General features: G+C 46.1%; 1 long non-coding RNA gene across 1 annotated transcript in view; it reads left to right on the top strand.

The window, feature by feature from the left end:
* The window catches only part of LOC135186536 (uncharacterized), a 102,923-nt gene that overhangs the window by 16,240 nt on the left and 67,261 nt on the right, over window positions 1–19,422 (top strand). The window contains exon 3 of the long non-coding RNA XR_010307010.1: window positions 1,138–1,199. This is a non-coding gene — a long non-coding RNA (uncharacterized LOC135186536). The remainder of the gene's footprint in view (window positions 1–1,137; window positions 1,200–19,422) is intronic.

Here is a 19,422-nt window from a genome sequence, read left to right as displayed (position 1 = left end):
CTTCACAGATGGATAGATTTAAACCCCCCCACACACACGAGGACCATAACTACAGACAGCAGGGAAAGAAACCCCTAAATTATCAAGGTGCAATGCAATCCTGTTGCTGGCTGCCATACTAATGTCTTGAAATTTGGTTCTCTTAATTCTTCCCAAGAAGAGATGAGAACTGGGCTTGGTGATGTATGGGTTTTAGCTAGCTGGTGTCACGAGAAGGGCTGAGGAGACTTCCCTCACCCATTCCAGCAGTGGCAAAGCAGAAGCTGGGACTGATGCTGCAAAGTCATGCTGCAAGGAGAGGCTGTCAACAAGGATCTTTAGCAGGTTACTCAATGCCGTGCTGATGTCATGCCCACTATAAGGGAAGGGATTGGCTGGGACTTGGAGTTCAGCCTCTGGCTTGTGAAGCCTGTGGCATGCAGTTCATGTTTTGTCTTTTCTTCTGTGTGCTACATAAACCCAGTATTTTTCTTTGTGTTGTTTTGTATTATCTTATTAAATTTGCATCTCAATCCACTTTGCCTCCTGAATCCTCCTTCCCTTGTTCTGCCTCAGAGAAGTGTTTGGTGGAGGTTGTAGTGCTGTTCACCACTGGTCTCTAGTGATTCAGTGGTTCAGTCAGACCATATTCTCACCTTTCCTCCCTCGAGGAGGCTACAAAGATGTTCAGAGGACTGGAGAACCTCCCCTGTGGAAAGAGGCTGAGAAATCTGAGTTTGTTGAGCCTGCAGAAGAGACTGCTCTGGGGAGACCTTAGAGTGACCTTGTGGTACCTGAAGGGGACTACAAAAAAGCCAGCAAGGGACTGTTTGGAAGGGCTTGTAGTGGTGGGATGAGAGGGAAAGGATTGAAGCTTGGGGAGGGCAGATTGAGACTGGAGATGAGGAAGAAATTCTTTGCAGTGAGAGTGGTGAGACACTAGAACAGAGGTTGCCCAGGGAGACTATGAATGTCCCCTCCATGGGAGTGTTAAAGGCCAGGCCGGGTGAGGCCTTGAGCAATCTGGTCTAGTGGAAGGTGTCCCTGCCTATGGCAGGAGCTAGGTGGTCTTTGAATGTCTCTTCAACCCAAACCATTCTATGACTCTGTGAACCTCTGAAGTGTCAGCATTTTAACATTTGTTTTCTGATCTTTCAGCTTTTGAATTTCTTCTGGCTCTCCCAGCTCCTCTCTCTGACCAGAAGCTCCTTTTGCAAATGGTGAGTTGAAAAAACACATTGGCTATTGAAAGATTTGTCAATCAAGATGACAACATTACATTGAAAAGGAACATCAAAAGTTCCTGGCAATAAGCATGGGCTAGGAAATTTAGAGCAAGTGATAGTTTTCAGAGCTCTGTTGTGCCAGCAAAGTACAGAAAAGCAGGGCAGAGCCAGCAGAGTAGCTTGGAGCTGGAGGGAAGTTGCATCTGGCTGTCAAACCCACAAGTTTTCTAAAGAAACTTTTGGAAGACAGGAAAGCTTGGCCAGTTCATTCTGGCTCAAGGTCTTTGTTGTATTCCTTCATTAAGAGTCCACTTGCTTATGACAGTCTCTTCTTACAGACTGACTAAAGTGTGGCAGTGAACTTGCTCTTGGTGCAAACTTACTGTGGTAGCCAGGACTAACTCGCTGAAGTCCATCAAGTTGGTGTCAAAGGCCAATGCTTAGACTTAGAGCTTTGGGCTTTGTCCTCTAGTGCATGCCAGGCTTTGAGGGAAATGGAGCAGCATGTTTAATGTGCTGGAGTTAAAAATCAAACAAACAAAACCAAACAAAACTCCTTTGTCTTTAATCCTGGACAATTTGTTTTTACTGGTTTTACCTGTTGAGCACCGAAGCCACCAAACATTATTCTTGCATGGAATTGCCACAGCCTGCCCAGGTGTATTGTCTCTAAAGGAGAAACTTTGCTTCACAGGCAGAATTTAACAGAGTTAAACAGTTATCTTCAAGCTTTGTCTGTGCTCTGGGAATATAGGAAGCGAAGTGCCACCTGATAGCATTTTTCCCTCATCCTTTATATAGGTCCTCATTGAATCTTTCACTTGCAAAGGCTTTTCCCTAACTTAATAACTGCTTATGCAGGGAGGAAATGAGAGACTGAGATCTTTTCTTGCTTTGTGACCCCATCACTTGCCTAGAACAAGAGAATACTGGTTTGGCACCTCTCTTCTCGCAGTACCCAGACAATAGATGGGTATGTCTTGCTGAGTTCTGCACAGGTTGTACCCACTGTACAAATGTATATCATGCTCAAAGGCGTGATGTAAACAGCTCTCCTGACAGCTGGGTTAAACGGTGCTGGGTTCCGACAGTCAACTGGTTGAGTGTTGACTTTGTGTGAATAAACAGAAGGCTCTTTCTGGAGCCTACCTGTCAGTCACCCACACTGTGCAGTTCCCTCTGCAGGACTCGTTATGTGGCCATGCATTGCACCTGCAGCACAGGCATTCAGGTGAGGTATTCCTAGCACGATTCTTTCTTCTGTTTATATGAAGGTATTTCCTTGCTTGTATGAAGGTATATAACCTGAAAGGGCCTGTAAGAAAGCTGGGGAGAGACTTTTTACAAGGGCATGTAGTGACAGGATGAGAGGGAACAGATTGATGCTTCAGGAGGGCAGATTGAGACTGGAGATTAGGAAGAAATTCTTTGCAGTGAGGGTGGTCAGACACTGGAACAGGTTGCCCAGGGAGGTTGTGAATGCTCCTTCTCTGGAGGTGTTCAAGGCCAGGCTGAATGAGACCTTGATCAATCTGGTCTAGTGGAAGGTTATAGCAGGGGGATTGGAAGTAGATGATCTTTAAGGTCTCTTCCAGCCCAAACCATTCTACGATTCTCTGCTTTACTTAGTTGCTATGAGCAAGTCTTGCCCTCATCCGTCTGTGCACCAGAGCAGATCAGAGGTAGCCTTTATGTTAGCTAGTAGGATGGCTGTGCTCAGAAAACATGCAGAAACAGCACACCAGCAACTTGGAAGCAGAGAGGTTAGCAGCTGGAATCCTACTCTCCAGTTTGCTTTTGACTGTGGGGCCCATCTGCAGCTTTCTTGTGAGTCATTGTCAAAACAGGGAAAGGCAGAGAGGTCTGACTTGACTCCTTGTACCCAAGTGTGTGCTAATGATACAGTACACACTAAGTGGAGGTGTCTGCTAAAATTTAGGAAGATCTGTCATAAAAGATAGTAGTAAAGAGTCATAGAATATGGAAGAACAGTTGTAGTTTGCAGTAAAGATGTTTTGTGTTGCCAAATGTGAGATCATCTTTGATGTCGCTTCCAGTTTACAGATTCACAGATTGCATCAGTTTGGAAAGGAGCCTCAAAGCAGTCCAGGTGGGATGAGGTCTTGAACAACCTGATCTAGTGGGAGGTGTCCCTGTCCATAGTGGGGAGGGTGGAGTAGATGATCTCTAAGGTCCCTTCCAACATGAGCCATTCTATGATTCTACATAGAGGACTTAACATATTTTGTCCTTGTTGGGCAGCTGAAGCATGTAGGGGCTTTTACCAGCCACTTGTACAGAATTCCTGTGGAATTTGCTGCTGCAAGAGCTGCCTGAATTCAGATTGAATGGAAAGGTTCAATCTTTACAATTTGATGCCCATAACATGATAATCATTTCCACATGCTGGAGCTGGACTGAGAGAGTAACAGTTCATGGGAGGCTGTAGCCAGGTGGGGGTGAGTCTCTTCTCCCAGGCAAGCAGCAACAGAACAAGGGGACACAGTCTCAAGTTGTGCGGGGGGAGGTCTAGGCTGGATGTTAGGAGGAAGTTCTTGCCAGAGAGAGCGATTGGCATTGGAATGGGCTGCCCAGGGAGTTGCCATCCCTGGAGGTGTCCAGAAAAACCCTGGCTGAGGCTCTTAGTGCCATGGTCTAGTTGATTGGACAGGGCTGGGTGCTAGGTTGGACTGGATATCTTGGAGATCTCTTCCAACCTGTCTGATTCTACAGTCCCTTACAAGTGGCATTTGCTTTGCTTTTGAGCGTTTTACCTTTTCTTCTTGTCAGGGCAGGACAGTGGATAAAAGAATGCAGCAAACACCGTTTGTCATTGATGTCTTCTCTATGTAATCATAGCATTTAAGTTTGATTTCCTCTCATTTATTTATTTATTTAAATAAACTAAAGAGGATATTGAGTGGAAGAAAATAGCTGCTAATCTTCTGAAACTAATGTTTAATCAGTGATGGGGAGAAAGAAAGTAACTAAAAAGCTTCATCCAGCTAATTAAATAAAGCTGGTTATTCTGCTGGAAACAGTTAATGAAGCTTAAGTAATATAATTATTTTCAGAATATTAAAGCAGGGAGAAAAAAAAAAAGTGATTACTTATTTAAGACTAAATAATTGCAATGTAGTCTTCACTAGAAAAGGTTATAGATGCTGAAGACTGAATAACCACTATGCTGCTGATAATCCATAAAAGGGTATTTTGCATTTGATGTCTAGCTTGTACTGAATTTTCTTCTCTAGGATAATCTCCTATGATCTCTAAGGGAATTTGCCTCCCTTGGTGCTTCTTATTATTCTCATTTTTGGGACATTGCAGTGTTTGATTGCTGTTAAAATCAGGCATGATTTTAACATCAGTCAAACTGTGTGCGGAAGGGCTAAAGTGCAGTGATTCCCATCATGGTACTATCTAAGCCCTGTAGTCTCCTCCACTGCAGGAATGCTTCTGGGGAGAAGGAGTTCCCCTCATGGGCTGAAATCCTTCCTCTGGGCTGGAGTCCAGCTTCTCTTTGAAATGTGCCACTCCCTTCTGTCTCGAGATTGTGAGCAAAGGGGAATTTCATAGAATGTATTGGGCTGGAAGAGACCTTAAAGATCATCTAGTTCCAATCCCCCTGCCATGGGCAGGGGCACCTTTCACTAGAACAGGTTGCTCATCCAACCTGGATTTCAACACCTCCAGGGAGAGAGCATCCATAACCACACTGGGCAATCTATTGCAGTGTCTTACCACCCTCACTGCAAAGAATTTCTTCCTTATCTCCAGCTTAAATCTGCTGTCTTTGAGCTTCAATTCATTCCCTCTCATCATATCACTACAAGCTCTTTTTAGAAAGTTCCTTTCTGGCTTTCTTGTAGACCACTTCAGGTACTGGAAGGCTGCTCTAAGGTCTCCCCAAAGCCTTCTCTTCTCCAGACTGAGCAGCCTCAGTTCTTTCAGCTTGTCTTTGTAGGAGAGGTTCTTCAGCCCTTTGATCATCTTTGTGGTCCTCTTCTGGACTCACTCCAGCACATGCATGTCTCTCTTGTGTTCGGGGTCCCAGAGCTGAACACAGTACTCCAGGTGATGTCTCAGCAGGGCAGAGTGGCAGAATCCCCTCTCTCCATCTGCTGGCCATGCTTCTTTTGAGACAGCCCAGGCAGCCATGGGCCATGAGGCACTTAGTTCCATGATCTAGTTGAATGGATAGGTCTGGGTGCTAGGTTGGACTGGATGAGCTTGGAGGTTTCTTCCAACCTGGCTGATTCTATGAAATGCCCTTTGCTGGGTCATGTGCAGCTTCTCATCCACCAGCATCCTCAAGTCCTTCTCTGCAGGGCTGCTCTCAATCATCCCCCTGCCTGGCTTGATATCGAGGGTTGCCCCGACCTAGATGCAGGACCTTGCACCTCTCCTTATTGAACCTCATGCAGTTCTCCTCAGGCAACCTCTTCGGCCCCCTTTGTATGGCATCTTGTCCTTCAGTCTTATCAACTCCTTTCACTTTGCCAAGAGCAATCATCCTAAATATGAATCCAGCTCACATGATCATTGAAATAAACATCTCAGGCATTTAAAATTATATTACACTTGAGAGAGACATGCTGAGGAGGTAGAGAAACAATCGATTTAATTAGGCTTCTAAAATGTGACACATCTATTACATGTTCTATTACTGCTTTGAAAATCTCTTTGTTTCTCTAGAATAAATCTTGCTGTAGCACTACTGTTTTAATTAAATGGGTGTCAGCACTGGGAACAATTAGAATAAGTTTATGTACTTTCAGGGAAAGGGAAACCCTGTAGCAAGATGTGCAGAATAGCTTACAGTAAAATGGAAAAAGCAAATGAAATCCTTGGTGGGTTTGGACTGCTGCATATAAGAATTTTGACTTTTAAAAGAGGCACTTCAAGTAAGTTACATCTTATAGAGTAGCAAAAATCCAGGGCTCATGGGCTGGTACTGTTGAGGTAGAACTTTTGAGGTAGAACAGTTGTTCTACCTCCAAGGTACCAGCCCACCCCCCCCTGGATTTTTGGCTTCAACAAAACAGCCCAAATGGATTTTTGCACTAATAAGAAGTGAAATTCATTCCTGCTTAAAAAAAAAAAGCCCTTTAAAAAAGTCCCAAATAGGGAAGACTCTGAGCTAGCAGAAGGGATGAATAAATAGGGGAAGAAACCTCTCTGTGTTCTGAAGAGTCTGAGTAGTCTCAGTCGAACCTCTCTACTTGCAGGGTTTGATGCCTGCAGGCCAACTTCATTTTAGGATGCAGAATCATAGAATCAGTCAGGGTTGGAAGGGACCACAAGGATCATCTAGTTCTAACGCCCCTGCCATGGCCAGAGACACCCTTCCTTAGTAGGTACACACCTGTAGAGTGTATGGTATCGCATGTAAGCAGTGATGCTTAACTAGAGCAAGGTCTGTCTCTTTCATTGCCTATTAAACCCCATTTCAACACTGCATTTGGCACAGGGTTTTCTTACAGCACTTCCCCTGCTCTGCCTTGGTAGAAGCAAGCAGCCTTGAAACGCACATCAGAGCTAAATGGCATTGAATCTAATGAAATAACATTGAGACTAATGAAGCAGAATTGCTATGTAAACAGGGATGCTTTTATCTCATTGGAATTTTTATGTCCTTGCATGTCTCTCAGCTACATTTTTGTAACCTGATTCTTAGGAAATGCCTGCTATCTCTTTGCAGTTGTTAACAGAGACTGTGCTGTAATGTTAGCTTAACTCGGTGGTGTGAGAGTAATATTCAGTTTCCTGGTTTAGAAGCAAAATGTTTGGCATCCTCAGCTCATTGCAGGGTGGTGAATGTAAAACTTTGACATCACAATCAGTAGGCCTCCTAAGAAGAATGAATTGCACACAGCCAAGGATTGAGTGAAGGTGTCATTTAAGCTCCTTGTCTGTGAGCATGTAATCCCTTTTTTGGGCCTTTGTCCAAATACCAGCAGCAATAACACAAACAGTAACAGCAAACCTCATAAAACTTTCTTTGGGCCAAGAATCATGCCAGAAGAAGAGTTTTTGCTTACCTTGCTCTAATGTAAGCTATGAGAAAGTTCACAGAATCACAGAATGGCTTAAGTTGGAAGGGACCTTAGAGATCACCTACTCCGACCTCCACACCATGGGCAGAGAAGCCTCTCCACTAGACTTGGCTGCTCACAGCCTCATCCAGCATGGCCTTGAACAATCCCAGGGAAGAGGCATCCACAACCACTCCAAGCAACCTATTCCAGAGTCTCGCTGCCCTCATGTTGAAGAACTTCTTTCTAAAATCCATCTCTCTCAGCTTAAAACCATTCCCCCATGTCCTATTGCTAGATACCCTTATGAAAAGCTCCTCTGCAGCCTTCCTGTAGGATCCCTTCAGGTACTGGAAGCAGTTCATGGTTCATCCCCTGCAAAGAGAAATAACTAATATAATAACAACTTCCTCAAATGCAGTTTTTATTATCACCTTTGGACTCTATACTAATAAGTAATACACTTAAACATATTTGGCTTGCACTTGAACATCTACATCTACTTCCTCACTGGTTTGTGATTTTTGCCTTTTAGGACAGTAGCTCAAAATTTAGCCTTTTAATGTGCTGCAGCTTCCTGTGTATGAATGGAGTTGGGGAGAAGCAGGTGAATAAGTGCTGCTGTTGGCAGTGTTGAATATGGAAGTATTTCTGCTAGTACACTGAAATAGAAGTCCCTTTCAAATTCTCCACAGCCCATTTGGATTTAAAACCAGATAACAGTGAGATAAATTAATGGAGTGGTGTTTTTTTCTGAAATGTAGTCATAGGAATAAACAGAAGTGTAAGGTCCTGCACCTGAACTGGGACAGCCTTGATATCAGTCCAGACTGGGGGATGATGAGATTGAAAGCAGCCCTGCAGAAAAGGAGTTGAGGGTGCTGGTGGATGAGAAGCTGCACATGAGCCAGCAATGGGCACTTGAGCCCAGAAGGATGATGGCAGCCTGGGCTGTGCCAAAAGAAGCATGGCCAGTAGATGGAGAGAGGGCACTCTGCTACTCTGCTCTGCAGAGACCTCATTTTGAGTAGTGTGTCCAGCTGTGGGACCCCCAGTACAGGAGACACATGCTGCTTCTGGAGTGAGTCCAGAGGGGGGCCACAAAGATGATCAGAGGGCTGGAGCACCTCTACTACAATGACAGGCTGAAAAAATCTGGGCTGTTCAGCCTGGAGAAGAGAAGGCTTTGGGGAGACCTTAGGGCTGCGTTTTAGAATCTGAACAGGAACTAAAGGAAGGCTGGGAGGGACTGTTTAGGAGGGTTTGTGGTGATGGGATGGAGGATACTGGTTTGAAACTGGAGCAGGGAAGGTTTAGGTTGGACATCAGGAGGAAGTTCTGCACAATGAGAGTGGTGAAATACTGGAACAGGCTGCCCAGGGATGTGATTGAGGCCCCAACCCTGGAGACATTTGAAATCAGACTTGGTGTGTCCCTGGGCAGGATAAGGATCTAGTTAGAGGTGTTCTGCTGACTGCAAGGGTTTTGGACAAGATGACCTTTGACGGTGCCTTCCAAGCTGATGCAATCTGTGAATCTGTAAAACCACTGTGATATCTACTGCCATAATCTGTGCTGTTTTCTAAATAGCTTCTTCATCTAAAATGCCATAAACACAGCTCAGTCTTGCAGCTGTGCTGCTGTTCTTAAACTTCTTACTCCTGGAAGCTGGTATTAAATTTTTTGGGTTTTTTTTACTGTGAATTTCAGTTGCCCTGGAAATCTTTTCTAGACCTTTGACCCATTTCATTTCTCTGCCCTGTCCTTTAATGGGGACAGTGCACAGGAGAGCTATGGAATGAGGTTTTCCATATCTCTGCATTTATTAAGACCGAGGACTTGGGTCTTAGAATGTATTCCCCAGCAGCCAAGTATTGCATCAGCTCTGCTAAAGAAATATACAACTATTAGCTGGGCTTTCAGTTCCTCTCCTGCGGGTTGTTGGGCCTGTAATCAGAAATTTAGGGGCATGACTACCTGGCCCAACTTCCAAATATTGCAAAACCTTCAAGTAATGTAGCTGAAATCACATAAAATTTGGGTATGAGGAACAAAGCTTCTGACACCTCATTTTCATTATGAAGATGGTAACAAGAATGGAAAATGTCACAAGAATAACTCACTTATGTTCGGTCTTTTGTGCTGCAATTATCTAATTCTTCTCACTTTGGGCTCCTTTTTTCCTGCATAACTTTTGGGGACAAGGTGGATTTGGCTTTTAGTGGTCTAATAAATACAAGTAATAGCTTGTGATTTGTTTAATATTTTGAACTGAAAGGTCAGGGCTAGGAAGATTAAAAAGTCATTGGGGGAAATGCTCTCAGTAAAACTATCTCTTGCTGGAAGTAAGATGGTTCCTTAAGTAAGCATAAAATCAGTTTTAAGAAGACCTTGAGCCTGAATTAAAGCAGGAAGGGAGAATAATGTTAGTGCATAGATACCAGCAGTTATGGAAGGGCTTGGGAAATGAAAGTCCAGGCAGGGAAATCACATCCAGAATTTCCCATGGGGTCTCTGCAGCACTGGTTATGATTTATGAGTTTTTAGTTGGGGTTTTTTATTGTGGTTATTTTTGTTTGTTTGTTTAGTTTGATTTTTTAAATTATTTTTAGCATTTGTGGGGAAAAAAAATCTGAGTGAGACAAAAAGATTAAAGTGCTTTTGAGCCTTATCTTTCTGGTTTGGCTTTTGTCAATTAAAGTGGAGCTTTCAATGACTTTTCCAGGTAAATGATTGCCTCTGCAGCAAGCAGCTGGTACCTCTTTTCTGTATGACAGGGAATTTGGGTAAGATAGCCCCGTTCTGAGCAGATACCCCACTGCAGCTAAGTGTGTCAGGCTTACTGCACAGGAGGATTGGCTGACAGCCCATCAGGCTGTGCTGCCATCCAGCAAGATATGGACAGAGTGGAGAGCTGGGTGGAGGGGAGCTTAGTGAAGTTCAACAAGGATAAGTGTAGAGTCCTGCAGCTGGGGTAGGATTAACACCGTGTACCAGGTGTTAATCCAGTTCCAGCAGGGACTGGCCTGCTGGAAAGCAGCTCCATGGAGAATGAACTTGGAGTGCTGGAGGACAAGAAATTATTTATGGGACAGTAATGTGCCCTGGTGGCCAAGAAGGCAAATAATACTCTGGGGTGCATTAAAAAGAGCGTAGCAAGCAGGTTGAGGGAGGCTCTCCTCCCCCTTTACTCTCTTCTACTGAGAGCACATCTGGAGTATTGTGTTCATGTAGGAACTTCTCAGCTCAAGAGAGACAGGGAAATGCTGTAGAGATTCTGATGGAGGGCTGTGAGGATGATGAAGGGATTGGAACATTTGTCAGATGAGGAAAGACTGAGAGACCTGGAGCTGTCCAGTCTGGAGAAGAGAAGGCTAAGAGGCAATCTAAAAAGGGTGGGAGTCAAGAAGAAGGGTCCAGGCTCTTTCAGTGGTGCCCTGAGGGGCAATGGACACAAACTGTAACCCAGAAAGTTCTGCCTCAGTGTGAGGGGATCCTTCTTTCCCATGAGTGTGCTGGAGCCCTGGAGCAGGCTGTCCAGAGAGATTATGGAGTCTCCTTCTCTGGAGACTTTCAAAACCTGCCTGGGCTTGTTCCTCTGTGGCCTGCCCTAGGAGGCCCTGCTTTGGCAGGTGGGTTGGACTAGATGATCTCCAGAGGTCTCTTCCAACTCCTACCATTCTATGAGGGCAACACAGTAATGTGTTCGAGGGCACATAGAGTTGCATGCTCTGATTTGTGTGTATGCTGAAGCTTTGCCAGCAAGCATTGCTGTCTTCTCAGCTGCTTGCCAGAAATCTTGCATACAAAAGTGGACTGAGCTTTGCATGGCCAACCAAAATGGTGTGCTGCTGAGGTCATGCATCCCAACTGCAACCCAAAATGTTATGAGACTGATTTCTTTCCCCTCCTGACATGTATGAAGATCACTGTGCACATGCTGTTATATTCTCAGGCTGTACTCCAGCCCTCCTCCCCACCTCTTCTTGATGCACACACCACCTGCAAGGAAGGTATGGTATCATCAGCTCTTTGCTGGCTGTAGCTCTGCTTGCAAAAGCCCAGGTGAGATTGGATTGTGCAGTATTTTATGTAGAGCTGCCTGCAGCAAAGCTATAAGCTTAGATTACAGCATCTGCCCATATCCTATCTGCTCTCCCAGATCTGAGGACACCCATTCCTTTTTATGTGGAAAGGAAATGGAGGAGAAATTCAAGTGCTCTTTGTCTCATTTTTTTTCCCTGCTCTGAAGATGCTCAGTACTGGAGGGCTCTGCTTTGCCCCCCTTCTCTCAGTGCTGTAGTACTGTGAGGGAGAAAAGCAGCTCAGATCATTCAAGGCTGCTTGCAGGAGTGGCTGGAATAATCTCTACACCATGAGAACTGAAGAGCTGAGATTGATGGGTCCATTTCTTCTCCCAGGGAGAGTCTGGAGAGTTTGCACATTTCCCAGGGGTCCCAGACAAGTGCTCATCTTGCTTTCTTCTGAAATAGGCTCTTTCCATCACAGAAAATGGGATCAAGTCTGCATTCATATTGAAATAAGTAATGAATTTTGTGTGTTTGTTCTGAATAACAAGATGGGACCCATTCCTCTAAAACTCTCTTCAGTAAAGCAAACAGACTGAGCAGACCTATGATGGGGGTTTCTGGCTGGGTGTTTGGTAAGCAGAAGGCAGCCACTTTATAGTTTTGGTGGAAGGATGTGTGTGTGGGTACAGCCTGGAATGTAATTAATGCTTTATTGTGCATTTGAGGATATCTGCATTTTGATAAGGCAGACTTTTTATAGCTCTGGTAAAGCTGGAAGCATGACCCAGTTGTGCAGGGCTGAGAGCTGCACAAAGAAGTTTCTCTTCACTGCTGCCTTGGGTCAGGTGGGGACACTGTGCCCCATCAGCTAGCCCCAGAGAGGAATGGAGGGCATCAGTGGCTACACACATCTGTTAGGTATTGAAGGTGTGAGTAATACCAAGCGGAGATCCTCAGCAGTCTGTCCTGAGTCCAGTGCTCTTTACTATTACATCTATTACATCTTTGTCAGCAACATGGACAGTGGCAGTGAGTGCATGCTGTCAAGGTCCGGAGGAGCAGAGATGAACAGTATCTCTGTCCAGCGGAGCTAGACCAGTTCTTATGGATTCCGTGTTGTGAAATTAAGGTGCAAACGAGACCAAATATCACCATGAAACTGTTTATTAAAGGATAAGGTTGGGCAAAACGGAGGGAGAGAGGGGAGAAGGGGGAGAGAGAAAGATAAAGAGATCGATGGAGAAGAAAAGAAGGAGCAGGGAAGGGGAAAAGGCTGTGAGCATATTACCCTCAGTCGCAGATGAAGGAGTGAGAGAGAAACGGGTGCGTGGCCCAGGGATGATCTTCTGCGGAGTTTGTCAGAGGTTCTCCAGGCGGTGTGCAGCTCTGGTGGTCTGGTGATGGTCTGCCCTCGGTGGTCCGGTGGTCCGGTGGAGGTGCCACTCTCTGTCTGCTGGTGATGCCACTGGTAGGGATACCACCCTTGGTCTGGTGGGGATGCCACTGGTGGGGATACCACCCTTGGTCTGGTGGGGATGCCACACTTTGGCAGGCCTTTCTCCTGCCTTTTTATACAGTTTTCTGCTCAGTGTCCAGCTGCAGCCCCCCCCCAGGGCATCTTCCTGTGTATTCTCACACATTCGCAGGGGTCCGGCGTCGCCGGGGGGAGGGCCTTCGCCCTCTCTCGGCTACACCTGTCCACACCCTGCATACACAGCCCTTGGGGGCAGCTGAGATAAGGTGGAGGCTTCCTGGGCAGTCCAGCCAGGGTGAGGTCTAGGAGTTTCAAAGGTATTGTCTGTTGATTTGCATCTCTGAGCTTTTGGGCCAAGCACCGAGTCTGAGTCCCAGAAGTAACAAGATTAAGGAGGGACAATGCAATCTTTATCTTTGTTGATTAACAAGAGAGAGGATCAGACTCTCACACATGCTAAGCAACTTTTCTGATGACACCAAGCTGTGTGGTGTGCTTGGGGGCAGGGATCCATCCAGAAGGATCTGATAGGCTTCAGAAGAGGGCCAGTGCCAACTGCATAAGTTTCAACAAGTCACAGTGCAAGGTCCTGCGCCTGGATTGGGCCAGCTCCAGACACAAATCTAGTATGAGTGCAGAGTGGGTTGAGAGTAGCCCTGAAGAAGAAGACTTGGGGCTGTTGGTTGCTGAGAAGCTCCCCAGGAGCCAGCAGTGCCCTCATGAAGCCCAGAAGGGAGCTGTGTGCTGGGCTGCAGCCAGAGGGGTGTGGGCAGCAGGGCAAGAGAGAGAATTCTGCCCCTTGACTCTGCTCTGCTGAGACCTCAACCCCAGTACTGCATCCAGTTCTGGTGTCCCCATCATAAGAAGGACACAGAGCTGTTGGAGTGAGTCCAGAGGAGGGCTGCAAGGATGATCCAGGGACTAGAACACCTCTGCTCTTGACAATAGGTTGAGGGAGCTGGAGTTGTTCAGCCTGGAGAAGAAAAGACACCAGGGGACCTTAGAGCTGCTTTCCAGTAACTAAAGGAATCCTACAGGAAGGCTGTAGAGAGACTTTTCTTGTGGGTCTCTTGCAACAGGACAAGAGGAAATGGTTTTAAGCTGAGGTTTAGACTGTATCTTAAGAAGTTCTTCAGTATGAGTGTGAGGAGACTCTGGAATAGGCTGTCCAGGGAGGTTCCCACTGGTGCCAGTGACTTTGTCCATGCTGTTCCTCTGCTGGTTAGAGAGAGTCTGTGGTGTCCAAGGGAAGTTTTGTGGGATGTCCACCTCCTCTGCTGTTAAATGAAACGGTCTCAAGCTGAGAGAGAGTAGATTTAAACTAGATTCTAGCAAGTTCTTCAGTATGAAGCTGGTGAGACTGTGAAATAGGTTGCCCAGAGAGGTTGTGGTGGCCCCTTCCCTGAAGCTGTGTAAGGCCAGTTTGGATGAGACCTTGAGCAATCGAATCTGGTTGAGAGGCATCCCTGCCCATGGCTGAAGTAGGTGATCTCTGAGGTCCCTTCCAACCTAAGCCATCCTCTGACTCTGTCGTGTGGCCAGCGTTGAAGGTGGGAATGTATTGTACCTGCAGTGATCATCACTTAAGTTAAAAATGTTACCGGAACAGCACTAGGTCATCCTGACCTGCAGTAGGCAGAGAGGATGCTATTTAGCACTTCTTTTGTAGTTTCTTAACAGTATTTTCTTTTCCTTTTTTTCTTTTCCCTGGAATGTTCTGAGCATTTAAATCAGCCCTCCCACAGAGTAGGATCATGCTCTTCTTACTTAGTTGCAGAAAACATTTACCATATACTATGGCAAATCACACAATCAATCTTCATGCTAATCATTCCCTGCTGGAAGCTATTTACTACAAAAAACTTCTGAATTTTTCTTACTAGCTGGAGAGCAGAGTCACACTCAAAAGAGTGATTCACTTATGGTTTTGAAAAGGAAAAAAACAAAGCACAACAAAAAACAAGCCATGAAACACCAAACCTGTGAATGCTTTGAAAAAGGTTTGAGTATTTTAAGATTGGATGAGTAAAGGCTGAACAAAGAGACACTAAGAAATTGTTTTCTTCAGTGGGGCTTCTTTAATCCCCTCCCCTCCAGATCTAACTGTAGCTGAAGTCAACTGCCTCAGCCTTGGCTGCTGTTTAAGTGATGGATCTCAGACGATTTCCATTCATTCTGTCTCAGTGACTTTGTTAGGGTTACTTCTGATTCACACCAGCATTCATGGCTGTGTCCAAGATGTGCAGCACTGTTTGTGCCAAGAGCAGAGGCTCTAAGGAAGGTTTCAATATTGTGCTGCACATAGGAGGTGCACAACTAGAAAGCTACCTCCTGGGTATGTGATTTAGAAATTATCAAGTTTTGCTGAGTCTCAGAAACCCTGAGATGTATCTGATGTTTCATATTTACTGTGAAATGCATTATGTTCTGCTCTATTGCTAAGTTCAGCTCTTACAGGCAAACACTTAGATTTCTGCTTCTGATTGCAGCACATTCTCATCTTTAGAATATTCCTTTTCTCCTGGTGAAAGAGGAGAGCTTTGATTTTTATCTACAGAATGTCTGGTGACTGTCTCTGGTGTTTTACTGCTTCTCCAGGGCATTGCAGTGAGGGTGGTGAAACACTGGATCAGGTTGCCTAGGGAATCTGTGGGTGCTCCCTCCCTGGAAGTGTTGAAGGCCAGGTTGGCTGAGGTATTGATCAACCTGATCTAGTGGAAGGTGTCTCTCCCTGTGACAGAGGCATTGGAACTATATGATCCTTAAGGTCTCATCCAACTCAGATTATTCTGTGATTCCCTGTAGGGAAAATAGGATAGATCTAAGAAGTCTTTGCAGGGATACACCATGGTTAAATGTACTACACATGTGTGGAGTCAATTCATGCAACAAACAAAAATCACCACCACCTGTGACTTACATACCTGTACCCTGCAGCATGAGAGCAAAGAGACTGATGGAGGAGGATATAGAATCATAGAATCAGCCAGGTTGGAAGAGACCTCCAAGATCATCCAGTCCAACCTAGCACCCAGCCCTGTCCAATCAACTAGACCATGGCACTAAGTGCCTCAGCCAGGCTTTTGTGGAACACCTCCAGGGACAACGACTCCACCACCTCCCTGGGCAGCCCATTCCAATGCCAGTCACTTTCTCTGGGAAGAATTTCCTCCTAACCTCCAGCCTAGACTTCTCCTGCCAGAGCTTGAGACTGTGTCCCCTTGTTCTGTTGCTGGTTGCCTGGGAGACCAGATCAAACCCCACCTGGCTACAGCCTCCCTTCAGGTGGCTGTGGACAGCAATGAGCTCTGCCCTGAGCCTTCTCTTCTGCAGGCTGCACACCCCCAGCTCCCTCGGCCTCTCCTCACAGGGCTGTGCTCCAGGCCCCTCACCAGCTTCATTACCCTTCTCTGGACATGTTCCAGCATCCCAACATCTCTCTTGAATTGAGGAGCCCAGAACTGGACACAGTACTCAAGGTGTGGCCAGAGCAGTGTTGAGTACATACATGGGAAGAATAACCTCCCTTGTCCTACTGGCCACACTGTTCCTGATGCAGGCCAGGATGCCATTGGCATTCTTGGCCACCTGGGCACACTGCTGGCTCATGTTCAGCTGTTATCTACCAGTACCCCCAGGTCCCTTTCTTCCTGACTGCTCTCAGCCACTCTGTCCCCAGCCTGTAGTGCTGGGTGAAGCCACAGCCGAACTTGCAGACCACCTGCTGTGTGTGCAAAAGAGCTCAGGGCCCAAGTGAGGTTTTGTGCTCCTTTTGCAGCACCGAGGACCACCACCTCTGGATGTGTGAGAGCCTTGGACCTCTCATTGTGATTTGGGGCCATTCTGACTATGCTTGCATCGCAGTTATAGAAAGCGCTTCGAGTTGATGCCAGCCTGGCTTTGAGAGAGTTTGAAGAAAATAGCACTGATTTAAGAAAAAAAAATGAAAAAGAAAGAAATAGAAGGCATGTGGAACTATGGGATGTCTGGTGTTTATGGTAGGTCTCTTCAGAGAGGCAATGGGCAGATAGAATATGATGGAACAGGGGTTGGGTTGTTCTGGAAGGGAAACAGAAATTTGCTTTCAAAGATCTATCTAGTACAGAGCTGCAGCATACCTCATCCTCTGCTGCACTGTGTATTTGCTTTGCTTTCCAAAGCCAAACAGCTTAAGGTTTGAGTCACCCTCCATTAAGCTGAACAAAATGAAAATGCCAATGCTTTTGGAACATGCTGGTGTGGGCCCTAAATCAGAAAACAAACATAAGCATCGAGCTACCCTTCTCCACCGCAGTGGAGAGTCACAGAACATTAGGGGTTGGAATGCACCTCGAAAGATTATCCAGTCCAACCCCCCTGCCACAGCAGGATCACCTAGGGCAGGGCACACAGTAATGCATACAGCTGGGCTTGGAATGTCTCTAGCTAAGGAGGCTCCACAACGTCTCTGGGAAGCCTGCACCAGGGCTCTGCCACTCTCACAGTGAAAAAGATTTTCCTTCCGTTCATGTGGAACCTCCTCTGCTCCAGCTTGTGCCCATTGCCCCTTGTCTGTTGTTGGACATCACTGAGCAGAGCCTGACTCCATCCTCACCCTGCCCTTCACATCTGTATGAACATGAATGGGGTTGCTCCTCAATCTCCTTGTCTCCAAGCAAAAGAAACTGAGCTTTTCCAAAGAGAAAGAAGCCATTCGATAAAGTGGGGAATTTGGAGGGCTGGGCCTTTTCTCTTACTCCCTCTGTTGAGGGAAAAGCACTGGTCAGCAGAAGACTTCGGTTTCTGTAGCTGTCCTCCTGTGTGATTTACTTCAGGTGACCCTACCCTAGAAGGGGGGTTGGACTAGATGATCTTCAGAGATCCCTCCCAGCCCCTACCGGTCTGTAATTCTGTGTGACTGAGTGAGATCTGCTTCTCAGCTTGTTTCTGTATTGCTGTTATCAATTGTTTTATCCAGTTCTCAAAGGCTGACTCACAGGAGGCAGTCTGATAACTTAAAGCAGAGTTGAGACATCACAGTAAAGGATTTCTTCCTGATGACCAATCTATATCCACCCTTCTCTAGTTTCAAACCATTCCCCCTTGTCCTAGTGCTACCTGTACATCTAAATACTCCTTCTCTGGCATTCTTGTCGTCCCCCTTCAGTCAAAAGGTCTCTCTAGCAATTGCTCTCACCAAACAAAAGAGGCATTTTAATGTTTTAAACACCCATTCCGTAACGATCCAAGCTTTTGGGTTGTAGATTAGGGCTGACTAATGTGTGCCACAGGTGTGATGGAGGTTCACTTTATTACACTGAACACCCACTAATTGGCAGTGTGCCGTGGCCTGTCGTGGCATATTGCTTCATTACTTTGTTTTCCCCCACCCAGGGCTTAAGTGTATTGAGCAGAGCCATAAACACTCCAAGAGCTCCATTCCCACTGAAATCAATAGGAGCTTTGCTCTTGTGCAAGAATGAGAGCAGGACTTTGCTGTGAAAGTAAAATAAGGCAGATGTAGCTAACAGGGACTTTCAAGTAGGAAGAGGAGTACAAAAAGGACACACATGAGTTATGAAAGATCAAACTCAAAGGGGATGTGAAAAGATTACAGAATAAACTGAAAAATGTTAAAGGAAGCATAAGAGTAGCAAAAAGAGAAGGTACAATGAAAATTGGACAAGAGGTGAAAATAAAGAAGAGGGACTTCAAGTGGATAAAGAATAAGAAGCGAACGAGGCAACAGGGATTCTGCAGAATGGAAAGGGCAATTTTGTCAGAGGAGCAGCAGCCACTGTTGAATAAATAAGTGAATTACGTGTCTGTTCTCACACAGCAGAGTGGGATCAGCTCAATATTTCAGAAACATGAATGTTCCTGGGGCAGGGAGAAGGCTCCTGTCTGCAGCAGGGGGAGGAGAAAATCATCCTCAAGGTGGCCCTGGGCAGCCTGCTCCAGTTGGAAATGTCCCTGCTGACTGAAGGAGGTTGGACAAGATGACCTTTGTGGGTCCCTTACAGCACAGTGCAGTCTGTGACCAGGAGTAAGCCCACCATCAAGGCAGGAGTGCTGGATGTTGTGGCATCCTTTCTGGTTCTCCTGAGGATTTGCTCTGTGATTTGCTCTGACTGAAAGAGTTGGGGCTGCTCAGTCTGGAGAAGAGGAGAGGAGGCTCCTAGGTGACCTTCTTGTGGCCTTCCAGTATCTGAATGGAGCCTACAAAAAAGCTGAGGAGGGAATTTTTAGGCCGTGAAGTAGTGACAGGGTGAGGGTGAATAGAGCAAAGATGGAGGTGGGTAGGTTCAGACTGGATATGAGGAAGTTGTTGAGCATGAGAGTGGTGAAAGCCTGGAATGGGTTGCCCAGGGAGGTGGTTGAGGCCCCTTCCCTGGAGGTGTTTAAGGCCAGGCTGTATGAGGCTGTGGGCAGCCTGATCTCTGATAGGGTGTCCCTGCTCATGGCAGGGTGGCTGGAACTGTATGCTCTCTGTTGTCCCTTCGAACCCTGACTGATTCTATGATATGTACTTCTCTCACTGTGCTTTAGCCAGGGGAGTGATGGTCTCCTTTGCCCTTTTTGTCCAGTAGTTTGGTGGAAAGCAAGATTCTATGATTCACTGTGTCTCAGTGTTGGGACCACTTCTGTGTAACACCTTTATTGTTGACCTTGATGAAGACACAGTGTGTCATTAG

The sequence above is a fragment of the Pogoniulus pusillus genome, chromosome 25, assembly GCF_015220805.1.
Source record: "Pogoniulus pusillus isolate bPogPus1 chromosome 25, bPogPus1.pri, whole genome shotgun sequence".
Lineage (NCBI taxonomy): Eukaryota > Metazoa > Chordata > Aves > Piciformes > Lybiidae > Pogoniulus > Pogoniulus pusillus.
The sequence above is the reverse complement of the archived record's forward strand: the minus strand, read 5'-3'. Positions and strand labels throughout refer to the sequence as shown.